General features: G+C 41.0%; 1 protein-coding gene across 3 annotated transcripts in view; it reads left to right on the forward strand.

Annotated features, from left to right (window-relative positions):
* Positions 1–17,422, forward strand: part of LOC126195294 (RAB6A-GEF complex partner protein 2) — a 93,589-nt gene that overhangs the window by 36,713 nt on the left and 39,454 nt on the right. The gene's annotated exons all lie outside the window — the stretch shown is intronic.

The following is a 17,422-nucleotide window of genomic DNA, read 5'->3' on the forward strand; positions in this document are numbered from 1 at the left end:
CAGCGCAAAGGGTGTCTGCTGAATGGTTCACAAAAGGCTGGAGAACATGACACGATGGGTCAGCTCGCACCATGCGAACTGTCCTCCGAGAAGATCAGCAGCTCGAATGGCACTGCAAGAGAGATCTCCATCCTCCTCAGCTCTGACACAACAGGGATAACAGTCCGCCTCCACTTATTACAGCACGAGTTACCTGTGTGTCATCCATTTCTCTGCCTACCTTTGACAAATGTGCAGAAACATGCTAGACAGCAATGGTGTATGGGATGTCTCTGGGGGCAGGTGGTGTTTTCAGATGAATCCAGATTCTCTTTGTTTGAAAATTATGGCGGGATTTTGGTTCACCACAGATGGAGCGGCATCACAATCACTACATTCACACAAGACATACAGCACCAACTCGAGGCCTTATGGGGTGGGGTGCTGTTGGGTACAACCACAAATCACAGTTGGTTTCATGTTCAGCGCACTGTGACCAGTGTGACCTATGAGAAAGACATCCCGTGACCCGTGGCCGTACTCTTTCTGCAACACCACTACAGACATCATTTTTCAGCAAGACAGTGCACAACCACATGTTACTGCATGAACACATGCCTTCTGGTGTCACAGGATGTCAGTTTTTTTGCCCTGCCCCACCAGACTTGTCACCAATTGAGAATGTGTGCTGTGACCCAGTGCCAGCCACCACAGATGAACTTTGGAACCAGGTGAACACAGCACGGATGGCTATACCACAGGATGACATTCACACATTTTACACATCAATGCCATCCTGCATGGAACAAGTTTTCAGGGCCTGTGGGAGACCGTGTGCATACTAGGCTGCAGGATACATGCTGAATCGAGGTGACTGAAATGTTAATCATATCTGCAAAACATACTAATGTACATTTCCTATGAATATGAATGTGTTATCTGTAGTCATTCAAAGTGTTCTGTTTTTTTCTGAACATGAGTGTAGTAGAATGGACATTGTAAAAACAAACACATAACGAAGACACTGAACAGTGGGTAGACATATAAAAAAGTTTTACATAAAACACACACACACACACACACACACACACACACACACACACACACAGAGAGAGAGAGAGAGAGAGAGAGAGAGAGAGAGAGAGAGAGCGGGGGGGGGGGGGGGGGGGGGAGAGATCCTACCCATATTGGATGAACAGGACTGGTGAATGAAAGAATAGGAGAGCAAAAGAAACATTCCTCTACAATTATGCCTCCTAAACATCTTTGTGTGTGTAGATATACGGTCTACCACCAGCATGGCAAGCTTTTCCTGGAATAATATTTCTATTCTGCTCCCTTTCTATGTATCACAGTCCCTAAGCTTCACAGTATCCTTTCAGTTTGTGTCTTTGTGTTCACCCCACCTGCTCCATCCAAAATGCTCACTTGCCTGAGAGTTAGTGAATGTCATTACTAATGTGATTACTTATGTTCCAGCCCACATCTTGCATTTTAGTATAAGTTGTTTCTTATAGAAAAAATTTATTTCATGGAAAGCAAACACGGAAACAGTAGAAATATGTGGTGAGTGTACAGAAGTTTGCCCCATAAATTTGTTCAGGTTCAGAGGGAGATCTGACTTGGACAGTCCGGGCTGTAGGCATCAGAAGGAGTTTTTAAATAAAAGAGTTAGTTTAAAGTTGACTCATTGTATTCAGTAGATGGAATACATACGGGCATGCCCAGGTCAGTATTTGGGGCCATCAACCAGGCAGTGGTGTCACGAAAAGATGTTACTTTTCTTGTCGGAATAAAAAGTGAGAAATAAGGAGAGTAGGAGAAGGATCATGTCATAACTAGCTGAAAACTGGTGCCAGAGAGTGAGGCCAGTCTGCTTGTGGATTTGACAGTTGTAAGCCGATAAGGTACAGCAGATACCTAGCCCAGCCTTGTAGGTTTTTTGATGTCATAAGAAATCATGTTAGTTTTGTTACATGCTTCTCTTTTCATTTTACTTTAGGATGAAAAAGGGTTATCCTCCATTTCTTGATTCTCAGAAGCTTACATTTTAGATGAATAATGAAGCAATGAAATTTGTCCCTCGGTCTGTGTGTACTGTGTCCGGACTTCCAAAAGGTAGAACCAATTGCACAGGGACCAGAAAATATAGCATCTGTTTTTGGCAAAATTCACATCAATTTCATGCAAAATTCACTATTTTTGTTGAAACTCGCATCTCTTTTCTTTGTAAATGATTAGATGCACAAATTTAAATGGTGTCATACTACATGAATGAACACAAATTGTTAGTTCTTTGAAGTTGGCTGTTAAAAAAAGTTCTGATTGGGCACTTTTTGACTGGAATGTTTGCTTTTCCACAAACTTCAAAACCATTTTTCTTCCATAATGGCCTTTGTTTTCTTCGTTTGCCTGTATGTAAGCTTTCAAAAACAATTGTTCTGTTCAAAAGGAGCAGCATTTTCCTGCCAGTGAAGTGAATGCATCTCCGATATAAGGTGTTTCCAGATATTATTTGTCTTTTCGCACCCAATATGAAGATCAAAAAATCTGCTGACTACTAATTTCTTGTTTTCATGGATATTCATAGAACTACGACCCATGCTTGACAATGCTACAGATAGAATTGACAAGGCACTTAGCACAGTAGTAGAACCGAGCATACAGCAACTTGATTTTAAAGTTATGGAGAGAATTTCAGTGCCATTGAACAGCATTACAAATTTTGTTTTGCAATTGCTGTAGTGCAAAAGCCGGGCACTGCAGGCTATTGTTGCAGATGGCCACAAGTGTAAGCAGATGAGAATTTTGACCACCACAGGGGAAGGAGCGGTATGGGGAAACAAACCCCGCCTTCATTTCGCTGGGGGCCAGCCTAGAGCAGTACCAACACAATGCCACATGGATCGCTGATCTCTTCTGGTGTTGTAAGAGCCATAATCGAAATCCGTGATGGACTGGGATTAATCGCTTCATGTATTTCAAAATAAGAAAAGAAAACAAGTAATGTACAGGGTTATTACAAATGATTGAAGCGATTTCACAGCTCTACAATAACTTTATTATTTGAGATATATTCACAATACTTTACACACACATACAAAAACTCAAAAAGTTTTTTTAGGCATTCACAAATGTTCGATATGTGCCCCTTTAGTGATTCGGCAGACATCAAGCCGATAATCAAGTTCCTCCCACACTCGGCGCAGCATGTCCCCATCAATGAGTTCGAAAGCATCGTTGATGCGAGCTCGCAGTTCTGGCACATTTCTTGGTAGAGGAGGTTTAAACACTGAAACTTTCACATAACCCCACAGAAAGAAATCGCATGGGTTTAAGTCGGGAGAGTGTGGAGGCCATGACATGAATTGCTGATCATGATCTCCACCACGACCGATCCATCGGTTTTCCAATCTCATGTTTAAGAAATGCCGAACATCATGATGGAAGTGCGGTGGAGCACCATCCTGTTGAAAGATGAAGTCGGCGCTGTCGGTCTCCAGTTGTGGCATGAGCCAATTTTCCAGCATGTCCAGATACACGTGTCCTGTAACGTTTTTTCGCAGAAGAAAAAGGGGCCATAAACTTTAAACCCTGAGATTGCACAAAACACGTTAACTTTTGGTGAATTGCGAATTTGCTGCACGAATGCGTGAGGATTCTCTACCGCCCAGATTCGCACATTGTGTCTGTTCACTTCACCATTAAGAAAACAAGTTTCGCACTGAACGCATCCTCTTCCATGAGCTGTTGCAACTGCGCCGAAAATTCGAAGCGTTTGGCTTTGTCATCGGGTGTCAGGGCTTGTAGCAATTGTAAACGGTAAGGCTTCTGCTTTAGCCTTTTCCGTAAGATTTTCCAAACCGTCGGCTGTGGTACGTTTAGCTCGCTGCTTGCTTTATTCGTTGACTTCCGCTGGCTACGCGTGAAACTTGCCCGCACGCGTTCAACCGTTTCTTCGCTCACTGCAGGCCGACCCGTTGATTTCCCCTTACAGAGGCATCCAGTAGCTTTAAACTGCGCATACCATCGCCGAATGGAGTTAGCAGTTGGTGGATCTTTGTTGAACTTCGTCCTGAAGTGTCGTTGCACTGTTATGACTGACTGATGTGAGTGCATTTCAAGCACGACATATGCTTTCTCGGCTCCTGTCGCCATTTTGTCTCACTGCGCTCTCAAGCACTCTGGCGGCAGAAACCTGAAGTGCGGCTTCAGCCGAACAAAACTTTATGAGTTTTTCTACGTATCTATAGTGTGTCGTGACCATATGTCAATGAATGGAGCTACAGTGAATTTATGAAGTCGCTTCAATCATTTGTAATAGCCCTGTACTACACAAAGTATTTGGGGATGGCTACCGCTCAATTGTTAGTTGAAGTCAGCAGAGTATTGTCAGTGACGTAGTTCAGGGCCGACCTCTAGTGGTAATTAGTCAGAGTTAAGGGAATAGCCATGGGGGACTGGAATTCAATAGTAGGAAAAGGAAGAGAAGTTAAAAGTAATAAGGGAATATGGACGGGGGGTAAGGAATGGAACAGGAAGCCACCTAGTAGAATTTTGCAAAGAGTGTAACTTAATAAAATGTGGTTTAAGAGTCATGAAAATAGGTTATATGTGTGGAAGAGACCTGGAGACATTGGAAGGTTTCAGATAGATTATATAATGGTAAGATAGAAATTTAGGAACTAGGTTTTAAACTGTAAGACATTTTCAGGAGCAGATGTGGACTCTGACCACAATTTATTGGTTATAAACTGTAGACTAAAACTGAAGAAACGGCAAAAAGGTAGGAATTTAAGATGGGCCCTGGATAATCCAAAAGAACCAGAGGCTGTAGAGAATTTCAGAGAGAGCACTAGGAAACAATTGACAAGAACAGGGGAAAGACACACAGTAGAAGAAGAATGGATAGCTTTGAGAGATGAAAGAGTGAAGGCAGCAGAGGATCAAATAGGTAAAAAGACGAGGGTTAATAGAAATCTATGGGTAACAGAAGAGATACCTGTGACAAAGCAAACTGGGATCTTTTTACTTCCTCTCTTGTTTTGCCATCTGCCTCCATAAACTCATTTTTTTTTTCATTTTTGATCTAATTACCAATAACATATGTGAGAATAATTTGCATTTTCATAAAAGGGAAAGGTTGGCCCTCAATTTTAAAGAATATAGCACTAGATCTAATTTTGTGTTTAGTTTTGTGTAATTTCGTAATTTATTTTGACTATTCCTGGTTAATATCTTTTGCTATAGGGTGAAATAAGTAATTGTTTTCGAACTTAAATTCTATTGTTGACTCACAAACAAATATAAATTCTGTACTAATTATGAACATTTGGATGATGTAGTACTAGTATCCTTAAAGTGTCTGGCACTATTCAAATATGTATTAGCAAAGCCAGCCCTTCATTAATTCCAAAGTAATTACCAGTTTTGTCCAAAGTATTGTTTTTATAAATATATCTATTAATTTCATCATTTAAACAAATAATTCGGCTTAACTCTTCTAGTAGAAGAAACTGTTAAAAAGATGGAATTTTTTGATATATTCAGTAAATTTGATGAGTTATGTTTTAATTTTAATTTCTGTAACTTAAACATCGAACAGTGTATAGTTTCACTACCTATTATTGTTTCGCAACAAACTGTTGCCTCATCAGGAAAGAGGGGAAGGAGAGGGAAATATGTCTGCTTGTGTCTGTATATGTGTGGATGGATATGTGTGTGTGTGTGTGTGTGTGTGTGTGCGAGTGTATACCTGTCCTTTTTTCCCCCTAAGGTAAGTCTTTCCGCTCCCGGGATTGGAATGACTCCTTACCCTCTCCCTTAAAACCCACATCCTTTCGTCTTTCCCTCTCCTTCCCCTCTTTCCTGATGAGGCAACAGTTTGTTGCGAAAGCTTGAATTTTGTGTGTGTGTTTGTTTGTGTGTCTATCGACCTGCCAGCGCTTTCGTTCGGTAAGTCACATCATCTTTGTTTTTACATATATTTTTCCCACGTGGAATGTTTCCCTATATATATATATATATATATATATATATATATATATATATATATAGAGAGAGAGAGAGAGAGAGAGAGAGAGAGAGAGAGAGAGAGAGAGAGAGAGAGAGAACATTCCACGTAGGAAAAATATATCTAAAAATATCTTTAAATATGTCTGCTTGTGTCTGTACATGTGTGGATGGATATGTGTGTGTGTGCGAGTGTATACCCGTCCTTTTTTCCCCCTAAGGTAAGTCTTTCCGCTCCCGGGATTGGAATGACTCCTTACCCTCTCCCTTAAAACCCACATCCTTTCGTCTTTCCCTCTCCTTCCCCTCTTTCCCGATGAGGCAACAGTTTGTTGCGAAAGCTTGAATTTTGTGTGTATGTTTGTGTGTCTGTCGACCTACCTGCCAGCATCTTTGTTTTTTAATATATATATATATATATATATATATATATATATATATATATATATATATAAAGAAAGTGATGAGACTTACCAAACAAAAGCGCTGGCAGGTCGATAGACACACAAACATACACACAAAATTCTAGCTTTCGCAACAAACGGTTGCTTCGTCAGGAAAGAGGGAAGGAGAGGGAAAGATGAAAGGAAGTGGGTTTTAAGGGAGAGGGTAAGGAGTCATTCCAATCCCGGGAGCGGAAAGACTTACCTTAGGGGGGAAAAAAGGACGGGTATACACTCGCGCACACACACACATATCCATCCGCATATACACAGACACAAGCAGACATTTGTAAAGGCAAACGGTTAGGTTAGGTTAGGTTAGGTTAGGTTAGGTGAGGTTAGGTTAGGTTAGGTTAGGTTAGGTTAGGTTAGGCTCTTTGCCTTTACAAATGTCTGCTTGTGTCTGTGTATATGCGGATGGATATGTGTGTGTGTGCGAGTGTATACCCGTCCTTTTTTCCCCCTAAGGTAAGTCTTTCCGCTCCCGGGATTGGAATGACTCCTTACCCTCTCCCTTAAAACCCACATCCTTTCGTCTTTCCCTCTCCTTCCCCCTCTTTCCTGATGAGGCAACAGTTTGTTGCGAAAGCTTGAATTTTGTGTGTATATTTGTGTGTCTATCGACCTGCCAGCGCTTTTGTTTGGTAAGTCTCATCATCTTTATATATATATATATATATATATATATATATATATATATATATATATATATATATATATACACACAAAGATGATGTGACTTACCGAACGAAAGCGCTGGCAGGTCGATAGACACACAAACACACACACAAAATTCAAGCTTTCGCAATAAACTGTTGCCTCATCAGAAAAGAGGGAAGGAGAGGGAAAGACGAAAGGATGTGGGTTTTAAGGGAGAGGGTAAGGAGTCATTCCAATCCCGGGAGCGGAAAGACTTACCTTAGGGGGAAAAAAGGATGGGTATACACTCACGCGCACACACACACATATCCATCCACACATATCCATCCACACATATCCATCCACACATATCCATCCACACATATCCATCCACACATATCCATCCACACATATCCATCCACACATTTACAGACACAAGCAGACATCTCACAAGCAGACATATTTCCTTACCCTCTCCCTTAAAACCCACATCCTTTCGTCTTTCCCTCTCCTTCCCTCTTTTCTGATGAGGCAACAGTTTGTTGCGAAAGCTTGAATTTTGTGTGTGTGTTTGTGTTTGTTTGTGTGTCTATCGACCTGCCAGCGCTTTCGTTCGGTAAGTCACATCATCTTTGTTTTTAGATATATTTTTCCCACGTGGAATGTTTACCTCAAATCCTGCCCTGAAATGAGATCCACCCTTCATGAAATCCTCCCAACTCCACCAAGAGTGTCTTTCTGCCGTCCACCTAACCTTCGTAACCTGTTAGTTCATCCCTATGAAATCCCCAAACCACCTTCCCTACCCTCTGGCTCCTATCCTTGTAACCGCCCCCGGTGTAAAACCTGTCCCATGCACCCTCCCACCACCACCACCTACTCCAGTCCTGTAACCCGGAAGGTGTACACGATCAAAGGCAGAGCCACGTGTGAAAGCACCCATGTGATTTACCAACTGACCTGCCTACACTGTGATGCATTCTATGTGGGAATGACCAGCAACAAACTGTCCATTTGCATGAATGGACACAAGCAGACAGTGTTTGTTGGTAATGAGGATCACCCTGTGGCTAAACATGCCTTGGTGCACGGCCAGCACATCTTGGCACACTGTTACACCGTCCGGGTTATCTGGATACTTCCCACCAACACCAACGTATCCGAACTCCGGAGATGGGAACTTGCTCTTCAGTATATCCTCTCTTCCCGTTACCCACCAGGCCTCAATCTCCGCTAATTTCAAGTTGCCGCCACTCATACCTGTCATACAACAACATCTTTGCCTCTGCACTTCCGCCTCGACTGACATCTCTGTCCAAACTCTTTGTCTTTAAATATGTCTGCTTGTGTCTGTATATGTGTGGATGGATATGTGTGTGTGTGCGAGTGTATACCCGTCCTTTTTTCCCCCTAAGGTAAGTCTTTCCGCTCCCTGGATTGGAATGACTCCTTACCCTCTCCCTTAAAACCCCTTCCCTCTTTCCTGATGAGGCAATATATATTCCTGAATTTTGGTCACAAGACAGTCAGTCCACAGCCGATTTTCAGACAAGGAACTCGTATTGGTTAGATCAACAAAAATGCATCAACTTAAACGTGAAATAAGTGTAAGACAAATAATCTGTGTGTTAAAACAATGACAGTTGTCTGTTCAATACGTACTGTATTATTCTGCAAGAACTGTGTCGTTACATATTTACTGCTCATAGTTTTTCAACACCAAACTATTGTAGCAGTATGCTGATGTTTGCCTGTAAACTATTGATAAGGCTTTTCAAAAGTTAACCAATAGTGAACTGGCCAGATAAACTGTGTAAAATAGGGGGGTTGTGAACAGTGAAAGTAAAGAACTGTGAAACAACTGAGCTCTGCCGGCTACATTATTTACAGAAATTAGTGTTGAACTTCCACCCCCCATTTTTCAGCCATTATAACAATGCAGTAAGTCGACTCCGAGGCCTATCAACGAAGAAATAAAGCAGGCGAACATAACATATTGAATTTAATTGATGAAAGGTGAAAATATAAAAATGCAGTAAATGAAGCAGGTGAAAAGGAATACAAACGTCTCAAAAATGAGATCGACAGGAAGTGCAAAATAGCTAAGCATGAATGGTTAGAGAACAAATGTAAGAATGTAAAAGCATGTATCACCAGGGGTAAGATAGATACTGCCTACAGGAAAATTAAAGAGATCTTTGGAAAAGAGGGAGCCACCTGTATGAATATGAAGAGCTCATATGTAAAACCAGTCCTAAGCAAAGAAGGGAAAGAAGCAGAAAGGTGGAAGGAGTATGTAGAGGGTCTATAAAAGGGTGATGTAATTGAAGGCAATATTATAGCAATGGAAGAGGACATAGATGAAGATGAAATGGGGTATGTAATACTGCGTGAAGAGTTTGACAGAGAACTGAAAGACCTAAGTCGAAACAAGGCACTGGGAATAGACAGCATTCCATTAGAACTACTGATAATGTTAGAAGAGCCAGCCACGAAAAAACTCTTCCATCTGGTGAGCAAGATGTATGAGACAGGTGAAATACCTTCAGACTTCAAGAAGAATATAATAATGCCAATCTCAAACAAATCAGGTGCTGACAGGTGTGAAAATTATCGAACTATAAGTTTAATAAGTCACAGTTGCAAAATACTAAAACGAATTCTTTACAGACAAATGGAAAAACTGGTAGAAGCTGACCTCGGGGAAGATCAGTGTGGATACCGTAGAAATGTAGGAACATGCGAGGCAAAACTGACCCTACGACTTACCTTAGAAGATAGGTTAAGGAACGGCAAACCTATGTTTCTAGCATTTGTTGACTTAGAGAAAGCTTTTGACAATGTTGACTGAAATACTCTCTTTCAAATTCTGAAGGTGGCAGGGGTAAAACACAGGGAGTGAAAGGCTATTTACAATTTGTACAGAAACCAGATGGCAATTATAAGAGTCGAGGGACATGAAAGGGAAGCAGTGGTTGAGAAGAGAGTGAGACAGGTTTGTAGCCTATCTCTGGTGTTATTCAATGTGTATACTGAGCAAGCAGTAAAGGAAACAAAAGAAAAACTTGGAGTAGGCATTAAAATCCATGGAGAAGAAATAAAAACTTTGAAGTTTGCCGATTACATTGTAATTCTGTCAGAGACAGCAAAGGACCTGGAAGAGCAGCTGAATGGAATGGACAGTGTCTTGAAAGGAGGATATAAGATGAACATCAACAAAAACAAAACAAGAATAATGCACTGTAGTTGAATTAAATCAGGTGATGCCAAGAGAATCAGATTAGGAAACAAGACACTTAATGTAGTAGAAGAGTTTTGCTATTTGGACAGAAAAATAACAGATGATGGCTGAAGTAAAGAGGATATAAAATGTAGACTGGCAATGGCAAGAAAAGCATTTCTCAAGAAGAGAAATTTGTTGACATCGAGTGTAGATTTAAGTGTCAGGAAGTCTTTTCTGAAAATGTTTGTGTGGAGTGTAGCCAAGTTTGGAAGTGAAACATGGACGATAACTAGTTTAGATAAGAAGAGAATGAAAGATTATGAAATGTGGTGCTACGGAAGAATGCTGAAGATTATATGGTTAAATCATGTAACTAATGAAGAGGTACTGAATAGAATTGGAGACAAAAGAAATCTGTGGCACTACTTGACTAGAAGAAGGGATCAGTTGGTAGGACACGTTATGAGGCATCAAGGGATCACCAGTTTAGTATTGGAGGGAAGTGTGGAAGGTAAAAATCATAGAGGGAAACCAAGAGATGAATACACGAAGCAGATTCAGAAGGGTGTAGGTTTCAGTAGTTATCAAAGATGAAGAGGCTTGCACAGGACAGAGTAGCATGGAGAGCTGTATCAGATCAGTCTCTGGATTGAAGGCCACCACCACCACCACAAAAACAACAAAAACAACAACAACAACAACATAGTTCAAAACATCTGCCACATAATTTGCCACAATAAAATTGCCCGCATTATACTATCTTTTGAGGTTTAGCTAACAAACAAACAAACATACATTTGTCTTTCTTATAAAATGCTAGGTCCCATGGTTAAGTACTACATTGCATTACCTGACATGTATCTGAAACAGACCATTCAGCTGTCCACAACTGGCATGGCACCAGATCATTGAGCGCATTGATACAGTGTTGTGTTCGTACATCTTATTTTGCAAGTAGGTTGCGCACCTAATCTTTCCAAACTAGGCGTCAACAGATGACGTACAATGCCAGTAACTGCCTCCATTTCGATGTTGTATGCAGAAAATAAAGCTATTGCAAACCTTCTCCGATAAATAGCAGATTTGAATACAGTTCGCTTTGAAACAATGTCTACTAAGTAATTTCACGTTTTTGCATTTTGTGGCAGAATTCACATCTATTTTGCATTTGTCACAAAAACTGAATTTTTCCAGTCCCTGCTGATGCATAAGGAATGTGTTTCCCATGCTGTTTGCTGCCGATTGGAACCAAGACAAAGAAACATGAGAACTGATAATGTATACTTATTTTCTTGCTGGGTTTGTAGAAATTCACCTAGGATGTTCAGAGCTACTATTTCTATGGATCTGGAAGCTTTGGGTAATGTTTACAGTGGAATTTTAGGAGTAATCTGTTGTGCACACTGTGCACAAGGAGTGCAGAGGCAGATATGCCTTTCAGTATGATGCAGTTGACCTTCCCACTAACATTTAGTTTTAACATTGACGTTTCTTGCCCATTTCCTGCGAGGGCAAATACCAACTTTGGGCACAAATTCTAGTGGGCAACAAATTGCTGACATTCCTCATCTTTTTTTCCTGTGCCTCTTCCAATTGAGCTATGACCACTTTGTCTGATTGAACTACATGGATTCTGAATTTTGGTGAAGGTTGCTGGGCTTACTCCGGACTTCGCAATAATACTCACTAAGTTTTAGGGACCATTGTATCAATTGACTACTCAGTTATTTTAAATGTAGAAGTCAACATGATTAGTGACTACTGTACGTCTGCAGCACCCAGTATGGGAAGAAGAAACAAATTGAAAATTCACAGCCCAAGAGGATATGTCCTGTTGTTTTGTTGATTAAAAAATCTAGTCAAATTTAGAAAGAACTTGACAGTATGACCCCACATATCAGTGTGGCACTGCATCATCTCTGGCCTGGTTTTATGCACTGGTTCAGTTGGGTAGGGTGTCATAATGCCATTGTATCCTCTCCTGAGGCAAGCAGGCCCACAACTGTTATAACTAGTCTTTGCTATCATGGATACTGGCACTGAAAAGGTGTTGACATCCAAGCTGGTCCCACATATGTTCTACTGGGTAGAGATCTGAGGATCTTGCTAAACACAGGAGTCCCCCAGTATCACATAGACAGTTCACAGACACATATGCCATGTGTGGATGAGCAATATCACGTTGAAAAATGGCACCACCATACTGTCACATGAGAAGTAACACACGAGTATGTCTGTGACATACCATTGTGCTGTCAGAGTCCCCTCAATCACTACCAGCTTTGACCTGAAGTCATACCCAATCGCTGTCCACACCGTGATGCAAGGAGTACCACCACTGTGGTTGTCCAAAACATTGACAGAATGATATCTCTATCTCTCCCCAGGTTGCCACCATAGTCACCAACAGTGGTCACCGAATGTAGTGTAAACCACAATTCGTTACTGAAGACACTGTGACACCACTCATCAGCAGTCCTCGCTTTCCCAATCATGGCACCACTCCAAAAGCAGCCCTTTGCATTGTAGCACTAATGACAGCTTGTGCATGGGATTTTAATTCCCTAGTACAGGTGTTGCTAGTCTGTGACGGATCATGTGGTATCACACACAATGTTGCAAGGTGTCCTTTAATTGTTGACAGATGGCAGGTGTGGGTGTAAAGGGGTTATGATGTGCTTGGTGCACAGTACGGCAATCTTCCCTTGAGTCAGATGTGGTCAACTGGAACCTTAACAATGAGTATACATGTCTTCATGTACCCATGCAACCCATTGTCAGGCCACTGTCACATCTGAATGTCCCACAAATCTAGGTGTCACATAATTCAACCAGTTGGTCAAATGTAGACCCACAATTAAGCCCCTTTCAAACTCTTGCCAGGTGCTGATAATACTGTCTCAGACTAGTGCATTTCTGCTTTGTTAAGTTGTTGGGACACTTAACCAACTGGTTTCTCAACAGTATCTTGTTCCTGGTTGAGTCCACAGCCAAGAGCATAATCGGCATCACACAATAAAATGAAAGGTTTTTTAAGGGCTGGATAAGCTAATGCAGGGGATTTTGTCAAATGTCTTACATTTGCTGCATCACATACCAATTGAATGATACTCTCTTTCTTAGTAATTTAGTCATAGGCTTCGTGATTAATGCTTAATCTTGAACAAATATGCAGTAATAGTTTGTAAAACTATGAAATGATTGTAGTTCTTTTATGTTTTGTGCTGCAGAAAAGTAGTCAGTGGCCTCTGTGAGATATGGATCATGTTAAAACCTGCAGAACTTATAATGTGGCCCAGCTATTGCACTTGAGACTTCTCAGAAGAACACTTCTCTAATTTTAGGCTCAGACTTGCACTTTGTAAACATGACTGTACTCTTCTTTAGTGTTTTCAGTCCACATAATAGGAAGTCTCTACGAACTGCTGAAAAGTGGCAGGTGCATTTCCTAGTCCAGAAGGCATTCTGAGGAATTTTTATAGCCAAGGAGGTACAACAATGCTGGCTGGAGTCTGTCTGATGATAACCTGACCTCATATCTAGTGTGGTAAAATATTTGCAATTTCCCAAGTGGTTGAGTTTCTTGTTGACAAGGAGAAGGATTAACTATCAGCTGTTGTAAGTCAATTTACTGCAGTATATTTTTCTCCATCGATACATTTTTTAGGCATTATGACAATGGGCGATGGCCACACGCTAGAGGAATGCTGAATTATTCCTGTACCTGTATGTTGTTGACTGCTTCTTTTCTGCAATGGACTGCAAATGATAGATGACTTGGTAAGACTTCTGAGGTATCGGCTATGCATCTCCAGTCAAATTTCACTCTGTGTAAAATGTGTGGCTGGTAAAAACATTCTTTTCTCTAATAGCCATGCAGTTTCCTCTTAAAACAGATACAACAGGTTCCCATCCTGTTCCAATAAATGCATTAATTTCTCTCTCAATTGATTTTTTTATAGGTGGCATGAGTGTGTATACTTCTCAGTTCGACAGTGTTCTTTTATTCCTCATGGATTGCATTCCGTGTACTCTAATACAATTGTGACCTCAAAGTTTCCTGTGACCCTGTTTCTTCGGTCTGAAAATGTTCAGCATCTACTGCTTCTGTTTCTTGCACACTGCCCAGTATGGTTACACATGGAATTATTATTTCTTGCATGCCAAAACTGTGTCCAAGTACATGAGAATACATATTTCTTTATTAACATTTTCAGCTCATTTAATGTCTCTCTTTCCATGTTCTCAGAGGTGAAGTAGAACTTTGTATCTGGTCAGTGGATATAATTCCTGTGGTCTCTTGAATCATGGTTGCTGCCCAGAGAATTATTCCTGTTCCACCATGAATGATTTCAGGGATTTGCGCTTTCTAAAGTAAGATGTGCAGTTTGGTGTAAATAGGCCTACACTAAGATACACAGTTTGGTGTAAACTTGGGGAACAGGCCTTTTCCTCTGGGTTATTTATGCCATAGCAATGCTGTCTCCACTATATCAGGGCCATGAGAGTCACCAAGTTGAACAGTTTGTGATCTCTGTGAAAGTAGCATAGGAAAAAATTCACAAGGATAACACCAAAATCCTGTTCTCTTTTCCCCAACACTTTGGCATCAAATTTTCCTTCACTGGTCTCCATCTCAACATGTTATGTCCCAAACAGACTAATATTTACTGCCCCCAATCCATTGATGTGACAGTGTGGTGGCTTTAATGTCTGCTTATCACCAAGAGAGAAAAGTAATAGACACACTTGAGCATCCCTGTGTATTAAAGTTCTTACTGGTTTTTCCTTTATTTTGCCTTTTACAATCATGTTTGGCACCTTATTTAATCCCTGAAAACTAAGGAGATTAACAGTTTTTAATGAGACCTCAGAGCACCATCTACACTGGATCCTATCCCATTTCCCAATCTATATTCTCCATACCCTTGAAATTCTCTGTGAATGGACACAGTTGGCAAGTGAGCAACTGATCTCTGTACAATGAGAACAGCAGGGGGCCTGTTGTATGCCTTGGGAGTGTACAATATCTATAATGTGACGCCGTAGTGAATACAGGACACAAATCTTTCCCACAAGAAGAATACAAAACGAAATAGTTAACATCTCTTATCAGTGCCTGGTGCAGTCTCTAATAGAGATGGAGATGACATTACCTTTATTTCTTTGCCAGTTTGTGAGTTTATCCCCTTGTTAAACAAATCCACAACTCTTGCCTTTGCCATTTCAGGGAGCATATCATATCTCCCTCTGTCCAAAATAGACGTAGAACTCATTGGATCCAATTGGCAAAAGCATTGAAATCTTCTGCGTTCCGCTGATGGAGAGTGAACAGCTTGTCATGGTAAAAACTCTCACCCTTTTTGTTGATATAGTGGTCAGATAATGTCTTGGTCAGCACTTCAAAGCTACTGGCATTCCGTACTGATTCAAATGAGGCATCTCCAGCCAACTTTAGCTGCATGGTATTCAATGAAATCCATCAGGCCAAGAACACATTTGGCCAACACTGCACACATATTGCAAAAATTCATTGATATTTTCTGATATCTTCCCTGAGAATGGAGGTATGAAGTTAACTGTGGGAAAACTTCTTTGCACACTGGACAGTGATACAAGCGAAGGAATTCCAGCATATGTAATGGACTCATCAAGAGTTGTCCAGTGTTTAAGCCTACTTTCAATCAAATGGTGACTTTTTTTGCTTGCAGCTGTTCCTGCAATTCCAGATTCCTAAGAGCATGGGCTGCTATCTTATTCCTGCAAGGCTATAAGTGGACCAGTACCGGACATCTATGCAGTACTTTCCATTTGCGAGCAGGTAGTAGGCATTTTGTCCACTAAAATTGGTAATGAGCTGTGCACAGCAAAAACTTAAACAAAACACAGACTCTGCCCCTGCAAATACAACATAAAAATACTGTTCTCTTCTCCAAAGACTGTCATCTCAGCATCCCTGGCTAGGCAAGTGGGCAGTTGTAAAATGATGCTTTAGCAACACTTAAAATACTCATTGATATTGAGGCAACGACAGTGAGGCATTAGTGGCTTGGGTGGTGAAGCGAGGACCCCAAGGCTGCAGTAATTTGGAACTGCGACAGACAGTGGCTGGCTGAGTGTGTATGATGTTGTGGAATGTGCTGATGGCATGGCAGCTGATGGGTAGCATGCAAGGGGCTGACTGTATACCAACTATCTCTCATGGCCCTGCTAACTTCTAACACTTTACTCGTGGCAAATGTTGCCACAAAATTATGGCCTCCCTTATAGATTGAAAGACGAGGGATCCCTCTACTGACATCAGCTGGTTCAGGTGCAGAGGGTCTGGCCAGGACAGGCAAGGAAGTGGGCATCCAAAAGGAGTTGCTGTAATGAGAGAGTTAATAAAAGTTAACTCAGTGTATTCTTCAGATGGAATACATATGGGCATGCCCAGGTTGGCCTATGAGGATATGAGACATGTAGGGAGATCATAAAAAGCTGTTACTTTTAGTGTCAGAATTAAGTCTGCATGAGAAATTTTACATACCAATTAGACTGGCTTGATGACTGCAGAATATGTTGAGTGTTAACAAGTTTGTCCTGTAAACGGACCTGGTGAGGTTTAATCTGTATAGTGTAGTTTTGTCTCACTTAGCTGATGTTGTATTGTGTTCATTTTGTGCTAAACTTATTATTGTGTGCTTTATAAAATGGACAGGTACATAAACAACGAGCCAGTTGACATTCACATTAGTATGAAGCCACAGGATACACTGTGATTACTGAAAGATAGTACATTGAAATTTCGCAATTTGAAGGCTATTGTATAGCTGTTTACCATTATTTGAGAAAAACATAAATGCCAGTATAGGACAGTGAAGAACAGTGAGAACTATGGGCAACCAGGCATTCCAGCATTTCAAAACAATGCCCTCCACTGCCGCCACCACCACCACCAGAGTAGTGAGTCATGCAGCCCATATCAGTTGGTGCCTCATTTGGAATTTAAACGTGAAACCAATTGCCGTACATACCATGCACAGAAGGAAGTTCTATGATTTAAAGCAGGAGATTATCCAAAATGATCAATTTTGTCTTTTTTTTCCCATCGAGCCATGAAGACAACATCAGTGTCTCAACAGTG

This window comes from Schistocerca nitens, chromosome 1 (assembly GCF_023898315.1).
Source record: "Schistocerca nitens isolate TAMUIC-IGC-003100 chromosome 1, iqSchNite1.1, whole genome shotgun sequence".
Lineage (NCBI taxonomy): Eukaryota > Metazoa > Arthropoda > Insecta > Orthoptera > Acrididae > Schistocerca > Schistocerca nitens.